Source organism: Petaurus breviceps, unplaced genomic scaffold (assembly GCF_028583685.1).
Source record: "Petaurus breviceps papuanus isolate PSGF00001 unplaced genomic scaffold, PetGlider_PUasm1.0 91041, whole genome shotgun sequence".
NCBI classification, from domain to species: domain Eukaryota; kingdom Metazoa; phylum Chordata; class Mammalia; order Diprotodontia; family Petauridae; genus Petaurus; species Petaurus breviceps.
In genome coordinates, this window is record NW_027187400.1 from 41,195,895 (window position 1) to 41,211,454 (window position 15,560).

Below are 15,560 nucleotides of genomic sequence, written 5' to 3' on the forward strand. Positions count from 1 at the left end.
TGCACACCCTTCTAAAAGTCCCTCCTTTATTCTATCCCCTCTCCATCCTATTTCTTTGTAAGTTAAGAAAACTTTTATAGGTATGAATGACATGTATATGTCATTCCCTCTTTAACCCAATTCTGTTGCCTCTACTGCAACAGTTCTTCTACTCATGCCTCTTTGTATAATTGTTCCATTTTACCTCTCCCTACACAATTTTATTTTTTAGAACTATCCTATCATACTTAACTTAATTCTAAGTTTTCTATTTACGTATGCTCTTTCAAACTACCAAAATAGTAATGACATTCTTAAGAGTTACAGATAGCAATTTCCTATATAAAAAGTAAACAGTTTGGCCTTATTAAATCATTTACAATTAGTCTTTAATGTTTACCTTCTTATGTTTCCCCTGATTCTTGTAGTCCAAATTTCCTGTTCAGTTCTGATCTTTTCCTCACAAATACCTGAAAGTTTTTTAATTCATTAAGTATCCATTTTTTTCCATGAAGTGCTATACTCAGCTTTATTGGGTAAGTTATTCTTGGTTACAAACCCAGTTCCTTTGCTATTTGGAATATAATGTTATGTTCCATGCTCTTCGGTGTTTTAGTGTAGAAGCTGCTAAATCTTGTGTTATTCTGACTGTAACTCCACAGTATTTTTTTTCCTAGTGACTTGTAGTATTTTCTCCTTGTCCTGGGAGCTTTGGAACTTAGCTATAATGTCCCTGTGAGTTTTCATCCTGGGATCTCTTTCAGGTGGTGATCAGTGAATTTTTTCCGTTTCTATTTTACCCTCTAGTTCTAAAACTTCAGGGTAATTTTCCTTAATGATTTCTTGGGGCAGCCAGGTGGCTCAGCGAGTAAGAGCACCGGCTCCAGAGTTGGGATGACCTGGGGATCGAATCCGGGCTCTGATACTTAGCACCACTCCCAGAAATAACTGGCCGTGTAACCTTGAGCAAGTTACTTAACCCCGATTGCTTTAAAAAAAACAAACAAACAAAAATAAATGATGCTGTTTAAAAAAAAAACCAATGATTTCTTGAAGTATAGTGTCTAGACTCTTTTTTAATCATAACTTTCTGCATTCCAACAATCCTTATGTTGTCTCTCCTCAATCTGTTCTCCTGGGCAGTAGTTTATCTAATGAGATGTTTCACATTCTTTTTTAACTTTTCATTCTTTTGCTTTTGTTTTATTATTTCTTGGTGTCTTGTGATGTCATTAGCTTCCCCTTACCCAATTCTAATTTTTAAGGCGTTGTTTTCTTCCATAAGTTTTTTTATTTCTTTCTAATTGGTTGGCTTTTCATAATTTCTTAATTTTCTTGCATTACTCTTATTTTTTTCCTTAATTTTTCCTCAACCTCTCCTATTTGATTTTCTTTCTATTTTTTAAGCAATCGGGGTTAAGTAACAGATTACTTCTCTCTTTTTTTCTTTTTTTTGCCTTTTGGAGGGCAATTGGGATTAAGTAACTTGCCCAAGGTTACATGGCTAGTTTTTTTTTTGTGTGGGTGTCAAGTGTCTGAGGCCAGAACCTAACTCTGGTCCTCCTGACTCCAGGGCTGGTGATTTACTCACTGTGCCACCTAGCCACCCCTACTCCTATTTGATTCTCAAAGTTATTTTCAAGCTTTTCCAAGAACTATTTTTGGACTTTTGACCATTTGTCATTTTTTTTTTTGAAGTAGAAGCAGCTGTTTTAACTTCACTATCTTCTTCTGAGTTTAAAATCAGATCTTCTCTGTCACTATAGTAGCTCTGTATGGTTGTCTCTATTCTCTTTTACTTACTCATTTTTTTAGCACCTTATTCCTTGGCTGTTAACTTCTGTGTTAGAGTCAGGCTGTGACTCCTAACTGTGGAGGATTATATCTCAACTTGAGGTTTTTTGTACTGTTGTTTTCTGAGCTATATCTGGGAGCCTAGCCTCGGGTTATTTACCTATTTACCCCTGAGCCATACTAGGGCTTCTAGCAATGCTGTCTTGCTCACTCCCTATGGTCCTTCCTGTGGCTGTAAGTTTTTGTTCACCCCTCTGTCCTGGAACAAAACTAGGGACCCTGCTCGCCTCTGAGTGCTCAAAGTCAGTGGAATTCCTTCCCCTCTGAAACTGCATTCACCAGCATATGCTCCCTGCATGCCCACAGCCACAGCCTGGAAACATATCTGGTCAGCACCACTGAGCCCCACACCCAGCACCACTGAAGGGCATGGCAATCTTCTCCTAATCAGCTGCCCAACCCCCACACTGTCTGTGGAGTGAAAGTTTCTGAAGCAAAGGCTGCTACACAGGTGCCCCCATAACTTGTTTGTTAATTCAGAGGGATTTGTCTGGAGGTATATGTACTTCAGACCAGATCACCACCCTGGGTACTGACCTTACAAATTGTCTTGGACTAGACAACTGCTTTACCCTGACTTTTAATTATTTCTGCTACTCAAAATTCATTTTGAGGCATTATTTTAAATTGTTTGTGGGGGAATTGGGTAGAACCAGCTAACTTCCTACCTCATTCCACCATCTTCCCAGAATCCCCTAATTAATTGTTCTTTAAATGTTTGGGAGAATTCATTTATAAATCCATCTGGTCCTGGGTTGTTTTTCTTCTTATGACTTTATGAGTTCCCTCAGGAGGAGGAAAAAAACACCCCAGGACCAGATGGCATAAGATTAATGGTGTCTTCAATTCCGTTTTCTAAGATAAGGTTATTGAAATATTCTATTTCCTCTTCTTTTCAGCTGGGCAATTTATATGTGTATGTGTGTGTGTGTGTGTGCAAGTATTAATTTCATTTAGATTGTTGGTTTTATTGGCATAAATTGGACAAAATAACTCCTAATAATTGGTTTAATTTTATCTTCATTGGTTGTGAATTCACCCTTTCCAGTTTTGATACTGGTAATTTAGTTTTCTTTTTTAAATTAATTAATTAATTAATTTTTAGTTTTCAACATTCACTGTTAGAAGATTTTGAGTTCTAAATTTCCCCCTTTCCCTCCTCCCCAAGACAGTATGCAATCTGATATAGGCTATACATGTACAATCATATTAAACATATTTCCACATTAGTCATGTTGTGAAAGAAGAATTAGAAAAAAGGGGGGTAGAGAGAAAATGGTATGCTTCAATCTGCATTCAGATTCCATCGTTCTTTCTCTAGATGTGGATAGCATTTTCCATAATGAGTTTTGGAATTTTCTTTAATCATTTCATTGCTGAAAAGAACTAAGTCTATCAAAGTTAATCATCACGCAAATGTAGCTTTTGCTGTGTACAATGATCTCCGGGTTGTGCTCACTTCACTCACAATCACTTCATGCCTGTCTTTCCAAGTTTTTCCGAAGTTTGCCTGCTCATCATTTCTTATGGAAAAAATCGTATTCTATTACATTCACAATTTGTTTAGCCATTCCCCAATCAATATACATCCCCTTAATTTCTCATTCTTGGCCATCACAAAAAGAGCTGCTATAAATATTTTTGTACATGTGTGTTCATTTTTCCTTTTTTATGACCTCTTTGGGTTACAGACCTAGTAGTAGTATTGCTGGATCAAAGGGTATGAAGAGTTTTATAACCCTTTGGGTATAGTTCCAAATTGTTCTCCAGAATGGTTGGATAAGTTCACAACTCCATACACAATATGTTAGCGTTTCAATTTTCTCCAACATTTATAGCTTTCCTGTTTTGTCATGTTAGCCAATCTGATAGGTGTGATGTGGTACCTCAGAGTTGTTTTAATTTGCATTTCTTTAATTAATAGTGATTTAGAGCATTTTTTCATATGACTACAGATAGCTTTAATTTCTTCATCTGAAACTGTTTGTTCATATTCTTTGACCATTTATCATTTGGGAATGACTTGTGTTTTTATAAATTTGACTTAGTTCTCAATATATTTTAGAGATGAGACCTTTATCAGAGATATTGACTGTAAATTTTTCTCCCAGTTTTCTGCTTCCTTTCTAATCTTGGTTGCATTGACTTTGTTTGTGCAAAACCTTTTTAATTTAATGTAATCAAAATTATCTATTTTGCATTTCATAACGTTCCCTATTTCTTGTTTGGTCATAAATTCTTCCCTTCTCCATAGATCTGACAGGTAGGTTTTCTTTATTTATTAGAAAATCAAATTAGTCAATGGTTTATTTATTTTGTTGTGTTGTCTTTTTTTTTTAATAAAACCAACTCCTAGTTTTACTTCATAGTTCAATTTTTTTCACTTTCAATTTTTATTAACTTCTTTGATTTTTCAGGATTCCTATTTTGGTGTCTAATTAGGGGTTTTAAATTTGTCCTTTTTCTGTTGTTGTTGTTTTTAGTTGCATGCCCAATTCATTGATTTGCTCTTTCTCTCTTATTGATGTTAGAATTTAGAAATAGAAATTTTCCCTTAAGTACTTCTTTGGCTGCATCCCACAAATTTTGGTATGTTGTTTCATTATTGGTATTTACCTTCAACAAAATTATTGTTTCTGTGATTTGGTCTTTGACCCCCTCATTCCTTAGGATTAAATTGTTTAATTTCCGATTAATTTTATCTGTGATTTGAAGGTCCTTTATTGAATGTAATTTTTATTGAATTATGGTCTAAAAAGGATGCATTTAATATTGCTGCTTTTCTTCATTTGTCTGTAAGATTTGTATTTCCTTATATATGGTCAATTTTGTGAAGGTGCCATTCACAACTTAATAATAGGTATACTCCTTTCTATTTTGATTTAATATTATCCAGAAACCTGTCATACCTAACTTTTCTAAAATTCTATTCATCTTCTTAATTTCTTTCTTGGTTATTCTATGTTTAGATATATCTATATCTAAGAAGGATAAATCAAGTTTCCCCATTAGTATAGTTTTACTGAATAATTTCCTCCTGTAATTCACTTAACATTTTCTTCAGTAATTTGGATGCTATGCCATTTGATGTATACATGTTCAGGATTGCTATTAATTCATTGTCCATTGTTTTTACCAAACAAAATGTAATTTCCCTGATTAGCTCTTTTAATTAAATCTATTTTTTCTTTTCCTTCATCTGAGTTTCATTGCATAGGTTATTCTTGGTTGTAATACTAATTCCTTTGCGTTCTGGAATATCATATTCCAGACTTTCCACTTCTTTAATGTTGTAGCTTTTAATCTTGTGTGATACTTGACTGTGGCTACATGATATCTGAATGCTTTTTTTCTGGTTGCTTTCAATATATTCTTCTTGATCTGAGAGCTCTGGAATTTGGCTATAATATTCTTGGACTTTTCACTTTGGGATCTCTTTCAGGAGGTGATCAGTGAATTCTTTCCATTTCTAATTTGACCTCTGGTTCTAAGATATCAAGGCAGTTTTCTTTTATAATTCTTTCAAATATGATGTCTATGTCATTTTATTATCATGGCTTTTGAGTACTCCAGTGATTTTTAAATGATCTCTCCTTTATCTATTTCTAGGTCAATTGTTTTTTCTATGAAATATTTCACATTTTCTTCTACTTTTTCAATCTTTTGACTTTTTATTGTTTCTTGTCATTGCAAGTCACTAGCTTGCACTTGAATAATTCTAATTTTTAAGGAATTATTTTCTTCAGTGAGTTTTTGTACCTCTTTTACCATTTGGCCAATTTTTATTTTTCAGGAGTTATTTTCTTCACTATTTTTGTGCCTTTTTTTTATCAAGCTGTTAATTCTCTTATCATATATTTTTTGCATTGCTTTCATTTCTTTTCCAATTCTTCTTCTACCACTCTTATTTGGTTTTTTATTTTTTTCTCTTTCTTAAATTCTTTTAGGAATTCTTGTTGGGCTTGGGTCCAATCTGTATTTTTCTTTGAGGCATTGTTTGTAAATGTTTTCAAGTCATTGTCTTCTTCTGAATTTGTCTTGAGTTTCCCTTTCAGTATCATAGATATTTATAGTCAGGTTCTTTGTTGTTGTTTGCTCATTCTTCCAGCTTATTTATTGATTTTGATCAGGATGTTAGACTTGGGCTCTGCTCACCTCGGAGTTAGAGAGAATATCTGGCATGATCTTGTGACTTTTATGTCCTGCTGTTTTCACATCTAGGTCTGGGGGCCTGTAAGTTTTCAGTGCTTCCAAGGTGTTGTGATCCAGGGAGAGGTCTGGTCACTGCCCTCCTTATTTGTTTTCTGGTCCTTTCCTAGGCAGGTCCCTACTCCCTTGGGACCACAACTACTCCTCTCCACCCTGGAACTGTGACCCCAAACTGGGTAATGGGCAATGGGGTTGCCAAATGGTACCCAATCCTATCTAGCAGAGGGATCCCCTGGAATCTCTTTCTGACCAGGTGTTCAGTCTCCTCACTCTCACTGTGCACTAAACTCTCCAGTGCTACTTCTGCTGCTATGACTGTCACATCATACTCCAGGCCATCCCTTAACCCTGTGCCTGCAGACCTCTCTTCCTATCTTACTGAGTTGCCCTAGGATGGAAAAAATGACTTGTGACTTTTCATTGGTTTTCCCATTCAGAATCCAGTTTGACACACTTTTTAAATTACTTAGGGGGATTCTGTATGGGGATAGGCCAGAGCCTAGAAATGTGACCTCAAGTCTCACAGTTAATGTAAACTCTCTTGAGTAAATGTAAACAGCAAAAAACAAAAAAAAACCTTTAGCTATCTGGGAAAATTTGGGAAAGTTACAAACCTTCCCATGGGAAAACTTACACGTGACCCTGGGTTATCCCTGGCACTACACCTTCTTTTCTCTGTACCTAACCTGGCCTGGGGTTGCTATGGGGATCCACAATGTTACTTTATCCTGCTGCTACCCAGGACAACTGGCTTCTTGTGAGTCAACTCCCTTAATTAACCTAATTAACCCTAATAAAACCTGCTAATAACCAAGCTAGTATGAGCCCCTTTTTCTTTGGTGTCTCAGTATCTCTTGGGGAGGGATGTCAGCCTACAATTGACATAATTAGGGCAGAACAGATCTGCCTTTTATTTTGCAGGTTATCAGAGAAAGGGGATTGGGGAATGAGGCTTTCCAGAGGGGTAATACTGACCATCCTCATCCCTGAGGGAGAGGTGGCATGTTGGCCACCCACAAATGTAGAAGTTAGGCCTGAGATGCGGGAATATGGGGACACCTGGAAAATGCACATTGACTTCAGCCTTAATAGGCTTCCATGTCTGGCTATTTATGTTACTTAATGAAATATTGATAGCTTAGGCAAAGATTAGAACTTCAGTTGCTATTAAGAGAGACCTTAAAGTGGTAATTGCCCTCTGTATATAGGATAAAGCACAGAGATAGTTTCTCTCCTCTCTCTCTCTCTCTCTCTCTCTCTCTCTCTGTCTCTCTCTGTCTCTCTCTGTCTCTCTCTCTCTGTCTCTCTGTCTCCCTCTCTCTCTGTCTCTGTCTCTCTCTGTCTCTCTCTGTCTCTCTGTCTCTCTGTCTGTCTGTCTCTCTCTCTCTCTCTCTCTCTCTCTCTCTCTCTCTCTCTCTCTCTCTCTCTCTCTCTCTCTCTCTCTCTTTCCCTCCCTGTGCAGAGGAGGAAAAGCTCAGTAAAGTTAAAATTATTTGAGATATGATTGATAAAGGATGTGTCATCAAAATATGCAAGAAACAAGACAGGTCCAATTTTAAAAGGGTAATAATTTCTTAGGCTGCATGTATTTGTATGTGTGTGTGTGTGTGTGTGAGAGAGAGAGAGAGAGAGAGAGAGAGAGATAGCATGGCCTGGAGATATCTAGTAAGGCAGGCAAGGAGAAATAAGTTTTGATATTGGGGCCACTGTCTCACAGTTGTCAATCTGTTTGTGTTTTTATATGCCTATGTTTGTATCTCTCAGAATCTAAAATGGTGTACACAAAGTTTAGAAGGGAAAAAATGTACTCATAAATCTGTCTCTCTATGTCTTGTTAACTAACGTGAACCTCTGTAAGTTTTCAGAAAGATTCTTTCTTTTCTTTCCCATTTCTGAACTGTGGCCAGGTTCTGGACTGTAGAAGAACAGGTAAGAAAAAAAGAAGGAATTTTCCCCTTAGACCTATATTGTAGTTTGAATTTTTTTTAATCAGTGTTGAAATAAATGCTACCAAATATTTAGTTAATATTTTTAGAATTTGTTTTAAGAGAATTAAGAACATTTCCCACCCCCCAAAATCACTAAAGAAGAAGTTCATCTCACTATAAAGAGATGTGTTTGGGGGTGGTACCAGTGAAGTTTCAGAGGAAAAAAAATTAGACCAGCACTTAGAAACTTCCTGCTTATATTAACTCTTTCATGGCTAACAAAAAAAAAAGAGAGAGAGAAAAGCTTTGTGAATCAGGGAAACAACCAAAAAGTAATTGAGTTTGATTTGAACATTTAGTTAGGTAATAAGGGAGTCTTACAAACTAAATTTAAGTACTGATAACATTTTTAAATTGGTGCATGTCTTCGAAGTTGATGACATTGCTGTAATTATATGAGATTCCCACCCATTTTTGTAATAGATTATGTTCAATTTGAATTTTAAAAACTATCTTGCTTCCTCCCTACAAAAAAAAAAAAAAAGAAACTTATTTAAGAGAAGTGGAAGAAGGCGCAAGCCCTCCTGAGAACTCCCCTATAGAAGAGCTACAATAGCTTGGTGAAAATTCTGCCAGTCATGATCCATGATCCATTACTGAGTGATGACACTATATTAAGGACTGGAAAAATTATGAAAAGGAGGGGAGGGGGTTGGTAATTACTGTATTAGAAAAGGTACAGAGTCTTCTGCCATCCATCTTCTTCAGCCCATCATTGCCCTTGGCTAAGCCCCTTGACTGAGGGATCCCAGCAGCCTGGACATCAGAGAAGCCCCGTTGGAAGCACAACCCTGCCCTTTGGTGAAAGTCCTGAAAACCCAAAGAACTTTCTGCAAAGGAGCATGGCAAGCACCAGCCTCACACAGTGATGCAGTATGAGAAAGGCAAGGATGCCTTGTGCATGTAGGGGAAAAGGAGATATAATCAAAAGCAGAGTGGCTATAGGGGTCAAATAAAACCAATTTTCCAGAAAAAAAGACAAAGACCACAAAAAAGATTGTACTGAGGCTTGAATGTGTAAAACCCAACTGCAGGTCCAAGAGGATCCTTGCCGTAGAGAGATTGTAAGTATTTTGAACTGGGAGGAGTGTAGCAGCAAGCACCCCAGTGTCCCCAGGGTGCCTGCTCACACAGGTTCTTGGATCTGCTTTGTTAAAGGAAAGCAACTCAAAATGGGTTAACAAGCTTACTTTAATCAGTCAGACATATATCGTTTACCTTGTTCAGGAGAAAAGGTCAGCACCCTGAACCTCAAAGTATACAGGCATAATTATCAAGACAGAAACATCAAGTAGACAGATTTCCAAACTGTCCAACCATTACATCCATACCCAGTCAACATCTGGGTTTCCACATTCTGGGTTTTTCAAAGCCGGGGGACTCTCAACATCGGCTTCCCAGAATTCAGATCAAATCACAGAACACTTCTCAAAGTGAGTCCCAAAACAAAGCTACACATCAGGGCTTATATAGCCTTCTCCTGGCTCAGAGAATGTAACAACCTTTTGGACTCACTGGCCAATCAAGAAGTATCTACTGAAAAACAATCCTCCCCCCCCAGGCTCCAGGTGCACTCTAGCCTAGGGGCAGGGAAGATCTTTAAAATTTACATTTCCATTACAAGGAGATAAGAGGAGAAAGGGCCAAGTGATCCAGTTTCATTGTTTTCATCTTAATAGGAAAAAAAACATTCCATTCTGTTCCTTGGTTTTGTGTTTTCTGTCTTGGAAAGGAAGAGGCTTGAGTAAAACAAAGTCTGATATAATGTGAAGCTTTTCCCATGTAGGAAAAGTTCTTGAGGAAGTGACTGAGTTCAGTAACTTTAGTCATCTACTTAATGAGATTTAATCATCTGCTTAATGTCATGGAGAGAAAGCCCAGATGGACATTTCTGGAGGGTCTGGGCAGCCTTGGTTATTAGTACTATGACTAAAATAGTTACTGACAGCCTAGATCCCCAGGAAAATTGGGACTGGGGGAATTAGGGATACAAAGTCATAAAGATAGGGACAACTAGCCCCTATTTTATAGGCTTTCAGCAAATCAAAAGTAATTAAACCATCACCTTCAGGGGTTGCCCTGTTTTCAAAATATTAATGAAGTGGTTTCCTATATCTCTTTGGGTTGTTAGGAGAACTAACTAATAATGATTTTGAATTGCCTGGTGATTAAAGGGATGCCTTATTAATTGAAAACTCATTTATACCCTGTTTTCAAAGTATTAATAAAGTAACTTCCCGTATCTATTTGGGTTGAGTTAATCCTCTATGGAGAACTAATTAATAGTGATCATTAAGGGAATGGCCTGTTAACTGAAAACTGATATTAATTAGGTTTAGGGGTAGGTGGGAATGACAGCTGGTCAAGACTTGGAACAGTAAAGAATGGAGGTTATTGTTCCTTTATTTTACATTTTTTTTTAATATTACATAAACTCATATTAGACTTTAAGCCCTCTTAAGGATAGAATGTTTGTCTGTGTCAATCTTTGTATCTTGGCATGGTGCCTAGCACTGTGTCTTTCACCCTAAAGATGTTTAATAAATATTGAGTCTTCCTGAAAAAAAAAAAAAAGAAAGAAAAGGTAGGAAAAAAAAGACTTTGTAGAATCCCTTTTATCTGTAAACTGAAACCATTTCTTTGGGCAAAGTCATCAGCCCTGGTAAAAGAGCTTGTTGTGGGTTATAGAGTTTTTTTTTTAAAGCAATCAGGGTTAAGTAACTTGCTCAAGGTTACACGGCCAGGTGTTTCTGGGTGGGTGCTAAGTGTCTGAGCCCAGGATTCGATCTCCAGGTCATGCCGACACTGGAGCCGGTGCTCTTACTCGCTGCACTACCTGGACACCCCGGGTTATAGAGTTCTTAAACAATGAAATTGGCTTACCAAAAATTTACAAGTTTGTGTATAACATAGAAGTGGTTTTTAACGATTGATCTTTATAGCAGAATGAGCCTAAGCTCAAGGAGAAGATAAACAAGTAAAGAATGTTAACTGAAATCTCTTATGTGTGTGCAAGTCCTGTTAAACTTTTATTGCTTATTGCAATTCCATGAGAGTGGAAATAATTGTATCTAGCCCTAAGCTAGGATTAAAACCAAGAATCACCTACCCAGCAAAACTGAGTATAATAATGCTACAGGGGAAAATATTGTCATTCAATGAAATAGATGACTTTCAAGCATTCTTGATGAAAAAACCAGAGCTGAACAGAAAATTTGACTTTCAAATACAAGAAGCAAGAGAAGCATGAAAAGGTAAACAGGAAAAAGAAATCATGAGGAACTTATTAAAGTTTAACTATTCACATTCCTACATGGAAAAATGATCATTGTAACTCATAGGACTTTTCTTAGTATGAGGACAGTTGAAGGGAATATATATGTATATGTAAGAATGTGTAGAAGTGTGTAGGTATGTACAAATATATATGTGAGGGTGTGTATATGTGTGTACATGTATACACAGAGGGCACAGGATGAGTTAATATGAAGGCATGATATCTAAAAAATAAAATTAAGAGGTGAGAGAGGAATATATTGGGAGAAGGAGAAAGGGAGAGATAGATTAGGGTAAATTATCTCACATAAAAGAGGCAAGAAAAAACTGTTACAATGGAGGGGAAGAGCAGGAAGGTAAAAGGGAATGGGACAACCTTATTCTCATTGAATTTGGCTTAAGGAGGGAATAACACACACACTCAGTTGGGTATCTTACCCTACAGGAAAGTAGGAGGGAAGGGGAAAAGAGGGGGATGATAGAAGGGAGGGAAGATTGGGGAGAGGGTAGTTAGAAGCAAACACTTTTGAAAAGGGACAGGGTCAAAGGAGAAAATAGAATAAGTGAGGGATGGGATAGAATGGAGGGAAATATAGTTGGTCTTTCACAATATACCCACTCTGGAAATGTTTTGTGTAACTACACATGTACAACCTTTATTGAATTGCTTATCTTCCCAATGGGGGTGGGTGAGGAGGGAAGAAGGGGAAAAGCTGGAACTCAAAGTTTTAAAAATAGATGTGTATATTTAAAAAAAAAAACTTTCCCAAGATTACACAGATAGTGTTCTCATCAGAGAGAGATTTGAATCCAGAACTTTGGACTCCAGAATTAATTTAATGAGTTTAAATGCAATCAGCCTGATGATATGATAGGATGCCAACTTTTGCCTAGGCTGGAAGAATGTGAAAACATTCCTCTCCCCCCACTACAAGCACACATTAGCTCCCAGTGACCCAAAGAGCCCCTATGATGTTGGTGACTAAGAATGGTGGGCAGACCCAGGGACCACCTTAAGTCACACCCAATAAAAGTGTATACAACTTCTTTTGCTTTCCATTATCTTTCTTTTCCTTTCCTCTTCCAGAGTAGAGCAGAATGGGGATTTCCTTTTCCCTCCTCAGACCCAGAATCAAAAAATGAGAACATAACTGGAGAAGGCTGAGAAGGAAACTCCTATACCCCTAGTTCCTGGCTGTCTTCTTCCCCCTGTTTATTTTTCTGAGCCTAGATCTGGCACTATAGTTCATTTTTCCCATCTTTGGAAATTACCCCAGATTTGAAAGTTTCGAAATCCTAGTATCTGGGTGTTGGCCTCCAAGAGAGAACTTTCCTCGATAGCAGCTTTCTGGGGGAGCCAGAGATCTTGGGATGGAGCACTGAGGGAGAAGGGTGATGGTGTCACAAGATCAGTGTCTTCCAAGAGCATTGTGTGGAAGGATCACTGTAATTGGCCTCAGAGGTCATAACTATGAACAATGTTTGGGAATTACTGAGAGATAGTTTCTCTCTGATGCCAAAAAACACCAATGTTTTCTTTTAACAGTATTTGTTTTTATTTTGAGTTTCGAATTCTCTACCTCTCTCCAGCCCCTCCTCCCAAGCCCCAACTTTTAACAATGGAATGTGTTAGGGGCGGCCAGGTGGTTCAGAGAGTAAGATCACCGGCTCCAGTTTCAGGATGACCTGGATCAAATCCAGGCTCAGATACTCAGCACCACACCCAGAAACACCTGGCCATGTAACCTTGAGCAAGTTACTTAATCCCGATTGCTTTAAAAAAAAAACAATGGAATGTGTTGCTTAGAGAGGTCATGGGTTTCCTTACTCAAAGAAGAGGCTAGATGTCCACTTTGGGGGACATAGTGGGGCTTCCTCATTAGGTATTTATGGACCAGATGGCTCTCCTGACTCTGATACTATAATTTCTAACTGTAGTGCAAAGGACTATAGAAATTGCCACGTTCTCTGTGGAATGAGTTTGCTGTCTAAATCCTAGGTCACTTATGATGAAAAATGCTATCCATCCCCAGAGAAAGAACTGATAGAGGGTGAATTTTTTTTTACTTTATTTTTCGTAGTGGTTTTTTGGGGGTCTATATTTTCATTTACAACATGACTAATATGGAAATATCTTTTGCATGCTTATACATGTGTAATCTATATAAAATTACTTGCCGCCTTTTTTTTTTTTTAGCAATCGGGGTTAAGTAACTTGCTCAAGGTTACACAGCCAGGTGTTTCTGGGTGGGTGCTAAGTGTCTGAGCCCAGGATTCGATCTCCAGGTCGTCCTGACACTGGAGCCGGTACTCTTACTCGCTGTGCTACCTGGTGGCCCCACTTGCTTGCCTTCTTAATGAGGGGGTAGGGAAGGAAAGAAAATTTGGAACTCAAAATCTTAAAAACAAATATTAAAAATTGTTTTTATATGTAATTGGGGAAAATAAAATACTAAATGTAAAAATAAAGATATAGAAAAAATTCTTAAGCAAAACAAATAAATGAATGGGACTGAAAAGAGCCCCGCCTCCCACTTCATCCCTCTCTCTGGGACCCTCATTGGAGACAAAGAAAAAGAGAATGGGACTGAGGTCAAAGGTTCCAGGGTCTGCTGGGGCAGTTTGTAGTGGGGAACACCAGAGCAGACATTGCCCCTCCTCCCTGCCTTGGGTTGGAGCTCAGGCCTGGGTGAATAGGTCTTTCTTCTTGAGGCTGCAGTTTCCTTGACCATAAGGAAATGTCCTGGCCTCTGTATGTGAGGAAGCTGAGGGTTGCTGTTTCTGAACCCAAGTGTGATTGGGTGGGATAAGGGGAGGCCTGCAGGGTACAGGGCCTACCCCATCCCTGCCTTTCCCTGAGGTCCTGGGCAGTGAAGAGCACACTATCTTTGGACAGGTATCAGTCAGATACAAGGCTTCTAGAGGAATTTGAAAGAGTCCTGGATGCCGGTGGGCAGAAGGAAAGAGAATTCCGGGGTGATGCTGCTCTCTTAGCCCCAGAAGTTCTCTTGCCTTCTGTTTTCTGTTATCTCTGCTTCTTTCAGCCTTTTCACAGGTATTTACTTTACCTAATTTTCCTCATTGACTTTGGGTCCTAGTCAACTCTGGTCCTTTATCAGTAGCTAATGGAGACCCAGCCCAGGGTGTGGGGAGGGAGCAGCCCTCAGGGGCCAAGATTCCTTAGCAGGAAGACACGATGCCTACCTCAGCTAGTGGGTAATAAGTGGAGAGGAACTCCTAGGGCTGCAGCTGCCAGGGAGTTGTCCCACACTGCCCTACCTTACCAGCTGGCTTCTAATCAGCAATGGCTCCAGCAAGGGACGCCTCCCTAAGGAGACCCCCTGGCATCTAGACAAGCCCTCTCAGGACCCCAGTATGCCTAGCAGCCCCTTCCTGCCCCATGGTTCATAATTCTCTTTTCCCAATCTCATCCCTGTTCCCAGGAGATTGGAGCAGGTCAGGGAACAAAGGAAGAAGGAAGAGGGGGTTTAGAACAAGCAAGACCAGTTCTGTTGGTCACAGATGGATGGAGTGGGCCTTAAATGCCCTCCTGAATGCAGTTTAAACAAGAGAGATCACCTAACTGTCCTGATCTCTTCCTGCACTCCAGCCCAGGGCAGGCCTATCCATCTTGGGGTCTGAGGACCTGGGAAAAATCCAGATCTGGAAGCTATAACTAGAATTACTGGATGGGTGCAGGGGTGGGGGATAGACAGACAGAAAGTGATGGAGGGAGACAGAGACAGAAAAAAACAGGGTGTGGAGGAAGAGATAGAGACAGAGAGATGTATATGCTTGGAGAGAAGACAGGGGCTGTAGGCCAGGGACACAAAGAGCCACTGGGCCAAAATATGCAAAGCTACACCTGGTCAGGACCCCCAGGGATTTAGAGTTTCCAAGTCCACTCCCTCATTTCTCAGAGGAAGAAATTGAGTCTCAGAGAGGCTGACTTGCCCACAGTGATGCACCTAACCCAACGGTGTCAGAGGCCTTCCTGACTCCAAGCACAGCAGTCCTGTGGGGTTAGCCACAAGGCCAGCACGGATCAGTCCCAGCTATGTCCTCTGGTTCACCAGCTTCTCCCAGGGTGCTGGCAGGTCAGGGGGGGGGGGGGGGGAGGAGGAGAGACAGCTACAAGGGTGCCCTGCCCCCTCTCTGGGGGACACATGGGCCTCCCTGTCACTTTAGAGCCCATGCTTAGCTCCCTTAGTGCACCAGCAACAGCTCCTCCAAGACCCTTGGTGCAGAGTAAGC